Here is a 9,993-nt window from a genome sequence, read left to right as displayed (position 1 = left end):
CAGATTCCTGGAACCTTGGCAACAGATGCAACAAAAAACTTCCTTGACCTTAAAATAATCACATGAAAAAAACAGAGTGCGGGGGAAAGACGTGGAAAGAAACATGAGGGCAGAGACATATAAGGTTTTTTTTTTTTTAACTGCAGGCGTCCAGCCCGCCTTGAACGAAAGCTCTTTTAAAGTTGCACCTGTATAGCATGGTGGGGGTACGTCTGGAGGCTTGATGTGGGCGCAGTGTGTGCTCTAACCCCTCAGGAAAGGAAAGAATTAGAGGAGGCCTTTGTTGTCTGCACTAGCTACACCTCATATATATTTTAAAGGCACAAATACAAGAGGGCAGCCTAACTCGGCCCCCCGTCCTTGGAAAAAAAATGGACCTTGGCGGAACATCTCTGATATTCCTGTAAAGGCAAATTGAGCGTTTGATTGTGGCCAAACTTGAACACGGCTATGAGCATGTGCCGCCGCACCGTTGTAAAGACGAGGCACTTCCAGACAGCTGGTTTCACTTTTTCATGCACTCTCTCTTCCTCTCTCGCTTTTCCTTTTGTTCGACCGAAGTGTTCCTCTTTTGATTCATCCTGAGTAATGGTGTGAGATTCGCAGGGCAGCTGAAGTTTCCTTTCAACTTCTCACACGGCCTCCACAGCTGGCCGTCTCCTGAGCAGCACCCTGGAACAGATGCAGACAAAAAGCTATAGGCCTCTGCGTGACAGCTATTTTTTCCATCTGCTCTGCAGCGCTGTCGGGCCTGTTGGAGCTGAAACTACGGACGGGAATCAACGTTTTTGTAAATTCTGGTATCAACAGCAGTTTAAGCAAATTAGTGGCAATCCAGACTGAATTTCATATCATCACTGCCTCCTTTTGTGGCATAATGGTCTGTTATCGCCACCCAGCAAGAACCAAATGCTGCTAGAGTGTCTTGCAAATAAACTCATCAGTTGCCGCACTGACTGAAAGTACAATAAAACTCAGTTGTCTATGGCTTTGGCCTCAAAGTTTGTCCCTGCAGACCACCATATCACTGGTGTCAGAAAAACCACAGTCATGACCTGACTGACCTGACCATGATCTTGCGCTGCACCAGCACTTAAGAAAAGCCTGACTGAACCCATCATGATTCTGCACTGAGGGCAAAAATATACTCTGGATTATTTGTATTTCTTTCAACCAATCACAGTCATCTTGGGTGACTCTAAGCCTAGAATGCCAAAACAGTGCCCTCGTGAAACAGTATTGAATGGGAATTTGTTTTGGTGAAAAGGCAATCATTGGCAATAAAATGGCTAAATTCCCAAAAAGAAAATGCCACATAAAACATTTGCTAAAAGCATTTTAGCATGTAGGGTGCCACTATCCAAGACAAGTTTCACTTAGCGAAAGAGATTTTGAAGACACGTGTTACTGTCAGACAGGTGGCCAATAACAGACAGGTTTTATAGTTCTTTTTCTCTACAGCTAGCACAAGAATCCAATTCTCTGCTACCTGGACACTTGACAGAACAGACTCAGTATATATATTGAAAAAATATGGTGAAAAATACAAAGTGAATCATTAAATATACAAATAAACATATCTATGGCACCACCAATATTTCCAAAATGGACATAAGAGCTTAAATTTAGCACAAATTCTGAATCATATCCAACATCCAAAATCTTTTCAGATGGAGGCCCCTGAAGCAGATTATTGGGGGTCGGAGACCTAATGTGGATCAGTTTAGGGGTCCTACATAAGACAAAGGTTGAGAACCACTGTCCTATAGCACCCTGATGAAGGCAAGATAGCCAAATATGTTTTGGGGGGGGAAGTTTGCCACAGTTCAAAAGTCTTGGCATCCTTTTAGTCCTAAGTGTGGGCGAGGTCCTAAAGAAATGTGCAATACTCTGAATTAAAAGTTAAATATCAAAAGCTTAAATTCTTTTTTGCCGCTAACTTTTACTTTTCTGTCAGGAAAGCCAAGTGAAACATTTTGATCTGCTGCTGATTTTCTCCTCTAAAACCTGGAAAGATTAGACCGGCCTGCACAGTAGTCTACAACAACAATTTTGGGTTGCAAGGAAAATTACTTTGGAAATTTGGGTCCACTGAGAGAGTTTGAAAACCACTGAGGCGTTGTATCTGTTCCACAGGATGCTGTGCAGGATTGCGTATCTGCATTCTACGACTCTGGAAGTATAATGGTGAACATCCAGCCTCACTTCTCTTCACTGGAACAGCTTTGTGTGGCAAATAGCGGCCTTCAGACCTAGCAACTTAACACATGCACACACAACACTCTGGCTGAGCAGCGATGTGGAAAAGAATTTCTTCCAGTGCTACTCCAGCATTTCTGTATACTCCCTCAGAGCCTGCACATGTCGCTACGAGGTGCCAATCATGCCATAGTTGACCATGACCGAGCCGTACCAGGAGCTCTGAGTGACAGGTCCGTTTCTATGAAGGGGTGTGGTCTCAGAGAGTCAAGCTGGGCTGTATTATAGGGGGTCGTACTTAATAAGATCTACAGCGGGGAAAGTGCCTGCCCTTAAGGTCCAATTTCCCCTTTGGCATAATACTGCTATTGAAAGAGATGGAGATAGAATCGTACCTCTCGCAGAGTCTGAAATTGAAGTGTTAAAGACCAAGCAGAGAGGGAAGAGAAATTAATGAAATCTGGGTTTTTTGAAAAAGCACAGAAGCAAACGTGTGAAATGCCACCAGGGAGACGACAGTCCTGGTTGCCAGTTTGGAAACTATTTGTCCTCTGTCACATTTTTTTTTTCATCTGTGTTACTTTCACTTTCAAAGCACCCCTCAAAACTGTACAAGGACACCTCCAGTTTCAAAGACCTGGAAGAGCAAACACATAAAAAAAGGATGAAAAGGGGGAGATTCAATGAGCCATCCCTGTAATTCCTTGACACATTTCTAGAACCCTGTGCTTGAGCGTAAGCCTAAAATCAACAACAGATAAGCCTTTTCTGTGTCCTTTCTCTTTGATCTAGAGTCCCCCCCCCCCCTTCCAGCATGGGGAGGTGGGATAAAGGCAGGGGGGTGGTACTCCTAAGCTTCCTGTTCAGGACCCCCCTGCTTTGGATTTGTGGCTCTAGACCCTGAAGGAAGGGGAGGGAGTGCAGGGCTCTGCTATGCAGATGCCTTCGAATTTTCCACTGATTCGTTCCCTGTAAAAAGCTAGGTAAGGTGATTATTAAAAAACATTTTAAAAGATGCAGAAGTGCTGTCATCTGCTCTAAACTGCATTCATTTATTTTAAGGTCCAGATAAAACTTGCTTTTGTATGATCATCCTCAAGCAGGTTTTTTTTTTTATTACAAGTCTCGTACATGCAGGTAAAACATATAGGCATACAGGCTTTGCCAAAGGTGGTACCAAGTTATTGTTTTGCAAGTCCCAATCAAGTCTCAAGACTTTGCACTCAAGTCCCATATCATGTCCATAGTCAAGACTGCGAAGTCCAAAGTCAAGTCCCAAGTCTTTAACATTGAGTTTCTAGCTAAAAACAAGTTGTACTCTTCATCAAATGTTATTCTAATATTACATTTACAAAAACCATGAATGTTTTTAAAAAAAATGCATTTATTTGTTGTTGGAAAGCATTAGTTCACAAACTATGTTAATCTTAGTCTGAAATACTGTTCTTTGTGTCACATCAAATGTAAAACCAAGTAAGACGCTATTGCGTCTCTGCCTGTAAATTTTTACCTGCAATGTTTACTGCAGTTCCTTTTTTTCCCTCTTTTTTGACAACAACATAGTTTTTGCATGTGAATGAAATTATTTTTGGTATAATTTTTTCCAACATCTCAAGTTTCCAGTCATTGCACTCAAGTCCCAAGTCAAGACAGCCAAATTCCAAGTCAGGTTTCAAGTCCTAAACTTTGAGTTTGGAGCCCTAGACGAGTCATTATGCACTCATCAACATAACGCCAATATTACATTTTGAATGTATTTAAAACTTTGAATTTATTTGTTGTTGAAAAGTTACTTATATGTTAACCTAACCTTAGGTGAGCATTAGCCTGCCAGCTATGTTAATATTAGCATCACTGTACTACTCTTTGTGTTTTTTCAAATGTCACACAAAGTTTAAAGTTGTTGCGTCTCTATCTGTAATTTTTGACGTGTGTACTGCAATTCATACTACATTTGTACATGAACAAAATTGTATAGTTTTTTTTTCATATGGCACTCAGTAATGTAACGTTAGTTCTTCAAGGTTCTTCAGTGGATGCTGTTGTACTGGTTCATACAAAGTGGGGAATCAAGTGTCAACTTGCTGGGAAAAGTCATTTTAAAGTAATTCAGGAAGTGAGGGGAAAGAAACTGATTGGTGGCACATTTTTTAAATAATAAATAATCTCTGATCTTGGGGGAAGGTATCATGAATGTTTTAAGTCAAAAAAAGCTCAAGTCCAAGTAAAGTCACATGTCATTGGTGTTAACGTCCAAGATGGGTTGCAAGTATGTTTTGACTTTGTTAAGTCGCGTCTAAAGTCATCAGATTTGTTACTTGGGTCTGACTCTGTCCACGCCTCTGATTACAGCTAAGTCAGACACTTGTAGCCATGAACTAGCTTATCTTACAGCTAACAGCTAAAACATTACCTCCAACAACTTGCATGAAAGAAGGACACATAAAAAAAGGTGATATAAATTTGATAAATTCAACTACAAAGCATGAGATGCTACAAAATAAATGAAATTTAAAAAAACACACATTTCATAAAATTATTTATTTTGAGGTAAGAATGTGGTTTTCATCATTACCACAGTGAATAAGAACTAAACTGAGCATGTGCAGAGTGAATCAGGTGATTTGTAACTTGTTCCTGATTGGAGAAAAGTGTTACAACAATCCCATGTTACAACCACTCACGGTCCCTCTTACAAACTGGATTTCCAGTGTGACTGATAAGGATGTTGTATTTGAAATATGTGTTGAATAAAATTTTGGGGGACGCTGTCATCTTTTATATTTTCTATGACATCCTGAAAGGAAGTCACAATTCTATGAAACTTATGATTTTTACTAAGAAATCATACAAATCTATGTAATCCTTAAGATGGTAAACATGTTATATATTATTTTCTTCTTGAAGAAATGTGCTCAAATGGCTCAAATGTAAAACGCAAATACTGCTTTACAAAAGGTAGAAAAGCAGAAGCAGAAGAGGGAGCGACATGAGGTCAGCTCCTTTATGGAGGTAATCAGAGTTGTCTTCCTGTCTATTCTACCCCTATTCACACAGCCTGGCCTTCATTCCCAAAGTGAAACTGGACACCGAGGGTTTTGTTATGGGTTTACAGCTCCAGAGGACAAGGAGACAAACAAGACGGTGCAGAAAAAAGGTTGCTTTTCCCCCCGGAGTTGCAGCTCTGTTGTAAAACTGACACTAAAGTTAGAAAAACAGTTTACATAAAAAACTAAGACATGACTCTGTGTTGTTTCTTTGATCGAGATAGTGGTTTGATTGCTGAGTCTTGTGTTAAAACTAATTAAACTAGTTTGTGAGGTTTGAGATTGACAAGCCCAACCACAATGGAAAAAGAGCCAAAGTTGTGGGTAGATGTCATGTCTCCAGTTGGGAAACTACTGAATTTGTAGCCGGGGGGATTGTAATGTTTGAAACGGTCTGCTCATTTTTACAACATGTCAGTTAAATATCACCAAAATGATATGAAGCAGAAGAAAGAATTTAACACGTTATTCTGATTGATGCCTTAATTATAAATATTATGAATGAGAGCAGCAGAAAGGCATAAAAGGCATGGTATATCACATAGAAATGTTTTTGAATTGACCTATTTTTAAGACTAAAACACCCATTTAAAACTCCCAGTTTGATCCCTATTGTTGCTATTTATAGTGAGACAGTATCCACCAATTCACAGACATCTCTTTCCCAACGTAAGTCAATAGGAAAAGTCTTTTTTGGCCCCATTGCATCACATGATGAACTCATGTACATCCTCTGTTAGGCCACAATGAAAATCGGTTTCAAAGCTGGACGCACTTTCAGAGGGCCTGGGACTCGTGCACTAACATGCGTGCATGCATGGCTACCACAACCAGTTTTGTTGTTTATTGCTCTCAAAGATTGGTTTGCAGCCTAGGTGACATGCCATCCGCCATCCCCTCCACCTCCCGATGATGACGTCAGCTCATGTGTCTTAAAAACGTTGATATGTTGAACTTGAGAAATGTTAAAATGATATGTATGAAACCTGCAAATGTAATTTATTCATGGTTTGCAGGAATATACAATGGCAAAATTCATTTTTAGGTAACATGGCACCCTTTCTGAAAATATTTTAGGAGAGTTGAGAGTGCAAAAAAGTGAATTTAAGCACTCTGGTTACATAAGAGGTGACCTCATGCACTTCAAAATAAAGTCAGCACCAAAACTCTCATAATCTGATCATATACTTGCCGGTTTAATTCATGTTTTTCCTAAAATGAGTACCCTAATGTTGGCCCCCAAACTGATTCCAAACCAGGTTGAAAACCAAACATACAAAAAGGGAAAAAGTTGGAATGTGCACGTCTCTCAGATCAGACCTGGATATTTGAGGGGAACGTGGGTCTTTAACGGGATCAAAATGAGCCTGATCTTAAACTCCACAAAGTCCAAATATCTCAGCAAGCCCACCTGTCGGCCGACCACACAGCAAACTCAAAGGTCCTGATAGTGTTGGAGACTAAAGCCTATCTATCTGTGGAGGCTCTGGGGGGGTCACCAGAAAAGGAAGGAGGAGGAGGGTTCAGGGGGTCGAAGGGCGAGCAAACCAGCAACTGGCAGGTTAACCATCATACTGGGGATGGGACGGAGGCTTTGGGGGGATGGGAGGGAGGGAGGGTTGCAACTTCCACTCGGTGACTGGCTGACTGATGGAAAAAAAAAGAAAGTCCCTCATGACCCCCACCCAGTTGCCCCCCAGCCGAGAAGAGCCGGACGGGACTAAAGCCCCCCATTGTTGTCCCCTCACACAGGATCACCAAGGCCCCGGCAGCGAGAGAGGGACGGGGGGTTGGAAAAAAGGATGGGGCTGATGTGGGAGGGGGTGAATATGGTGTGTGTGTGTGTGTGTGCGGGGGGGGGGGGGTTCAGCCCGCCAGCTCAAACACAATCGTGTGATAGGACTTGGCCCTATCTAATCAAGGGCAGGAGGTCACTTCCGAACAACTGGGCAATAAAAGATTATTTCTGGCCACATAACAGAGGAGCCGTTGGAGAGGGGGAGGGGGAAGAAAGAGACGAGAGAACGAGGGAGAGGAGTGGGAGGGGGGGAGGGAGACAGCAGAGGGGGGAAGGGTGGCTGTCTGTGAGGAGAGGAAGTGAATTGAAAAAAGCCAGCAGACGGGAACCATCTGTCTGGATGCAAAGTCTAATCTCAAAAAAAAAAAAGAGGGAATGAAGGGGGAGGATAAAGAAAGAGTAAGCTTCCTCCTCTTCGCAAACACAAATCTATTTATCAACTGATCAATCTATCATTCTTCTATCTATCTAATGTGCATATGTGATGCTTTTGTCGTCCTTGGTTGAGATATCAAAGGGGAAAACAGAACAAAAGTGGTTGTAGGGGGGCTGGAATGCAGCAGCAAACACACAAAACTGCCCCCCGAGGCCGTTACAAGAGGAACAAGGACGTGATCTTGTCAGAGTTAGGGCTCTGTGAGAAAAACTTAAAGCAGCTCTTAAGTATAGCTGGGCAATATTAAAATAGTATCGCAATAGTTATAGGCTATATTGCGATACATGATATATACCTCAATATTTTGGAATCTCCCAAAATACAAAATTAAATTAAACTACAGTTACAATAATGTTCAATAAAGTAGCTATTGCAAAATAATGACATTAAATGAAGTACTGATATAATAAAGTCTAATGAAGTTATGTTGTAATGAAGTATTGTTAGGATTTATTAAATGAAATTGCAACCCACAGTGCTTTTATTTTGATGGACTCGCCTTGCATTGGGACAGATTGTTGATGTTTTTATTGTGGAAACTGTTACCGCGGCGCCTTTAAGCATGAGGATTTATTCACTGTGAGCGGCAAACAAACTATCAGCGGTCCAATTCATATATTACAATGATTTGCAAGTCACGCTGGTGCTCCAGCCTGTTCTCATCCTGAGGAGGTCAAATACCACCACTTTTACAGTGATTTTGGCAAAGGATCCTGGTGCAAAAAGCCACCTTTTGCAGTTATGTGATACACCACCGGATACACCACATTGGCTGACAATGCAGCCAGACAGAACTGTGTTATGATACAACACGTGACAGCCAGACGTACCGACCACAGCAGCATGACACGCAGACTGGTGGCATCAGTTGATAACATGGCCAGACAAAACCTGTCATGTCTGCATGATACACCACTGGATGACGTTAGGTTAAGATGCTGCTTGTAATGATGTAATATAAGGAGCACGAAGGCCCCTGTAGGGTGGGCGGGAGGGGTGGTAGATGGGTCCAACAAACCCTGGACTTTCAACCTGGGGATCGGTGTTTGTCATCCTCGTGTTGGTTGCGGCATCCTGGAACATCTAATATGTAAACCTTAAAGCCCACTGACAAAGCAGCAATAAGTGATAATTTGGGATCTGAACATGTATTTGTGTGCATGTGTGTGCGTGTGTGTGTGTGTGTGTCTTTGAGAGGCAGAGAGAGGGAGAACCAAAACACTGAAGCGAGTCTCATGCCTGTAGCTTAAAAAAACGACAATTTATCCTTTATGTTCGCAGTATTGTAATTCTACATATCTCACTTGGAACAAGCTGAAATACATCGAGTGTGTTCGATATATTGCCCACTAGACAAAATATTTAAATTTGAGGAGGTGATTTTTATGTAAGTCAGGTTCTGGTTTTGTGTTGTCATGGTGAAAAATCCCCTACTATAAACTGTGGTATCTCTTCGGAGCATATTTGGGGATCAAATCTAACGCCTCTTAACAACTGGTTTCCAGAAACAGTCTCCAGTAAGAGCAACACTGAGACAAACACCCCGCTGATTTAATTAGCAAGCAGAATACAAATCTTCTATGGGGCCTGGGAGAGCCGGCCAAGGCCTTTTGCGCTAACTTTGCAGGAAGGAAGTGACACTTTGAATACTGATGAGTCAATCGTGCTGATGAAATAGGAGCCATTGATCAAGAGCAAATCTCATTTAAATAACGCACAGCCATTAATTACAAAAGGAGCTGGCTGAATGATTGCCAAGGATCGTGTGTTGTATTGATCCTCCTTCTCATCATCATCATCCCCTTCAACTGGCCTTTGTCCATAAAACGGCAGACAAAGACAAGAGACAGGAAGGGGCTCAGGAGAAGAATGTAGTATCAGATAGCTGGTAACACTGCATAGAGACAGCAGCAGGTTAGGAGGAGGGGGTGTGAAAGTTTTACACTACAGTTCCTGTGGGTGGGCGCGTGTACCCAGGAGCAAATGCTTAAGAGGCTCAAACCCCAATGAAACACCTCCATCTTGAATGGCCCTCGACACCTGATAAAACACTGAGTCGTCCCTGCAGGCCCTTTATGGCTCCTGAGGAGGAAAGAGGCCGCCAAATGACTGTCTGACAAACAGGAAGCGGCCAGCAGCATCTAAATGTAGTTTCACTCCAACAGACATTTAACCAAAGTACATAAAGTCCCAGTTTCCTCAGTGCATTGGGTTGGTGAGTTGATCCGACTCTCAAATTAAGACCGTCAGTATTTGACAACCTGGGAATGAGAACTATCTCCAGAATTGCATCCTGAACCAACGCATTCTCATCCCAAATATCACTGCTTGACCAGTGCCATTCACGTCTACATACATGCATATACATAGAATTTCTGCAGCAAATAAACTGCTGCCGTCAAGTTAATTTGTAAGGAATTATCCCTTCTTTCAAGACTTCCCTCCGTGACATTTTCTAGATCTTCTTTCTGCACATCAGTCCTGCAGAAGTCAATCAGGGACCGCAGTTACAA

This window comes from Plectropomus leopardus, chromosome 9 (assembly GCF_008729295.1).
Source record: "Plectropomus leopardus isolate mb chromosome 9, YSFRI_Pleo_2.0, whole genome shotgun sequence".
Taxonomy (NCBI): Eukaryota; Metazoa; Chordata; class Actinopteri; order Perciformes; family Serranidae; genus Plectropomus; species Plectropomus leopardus.
This window is presented reverse-complemented; position numbering follows the sequence as displayed.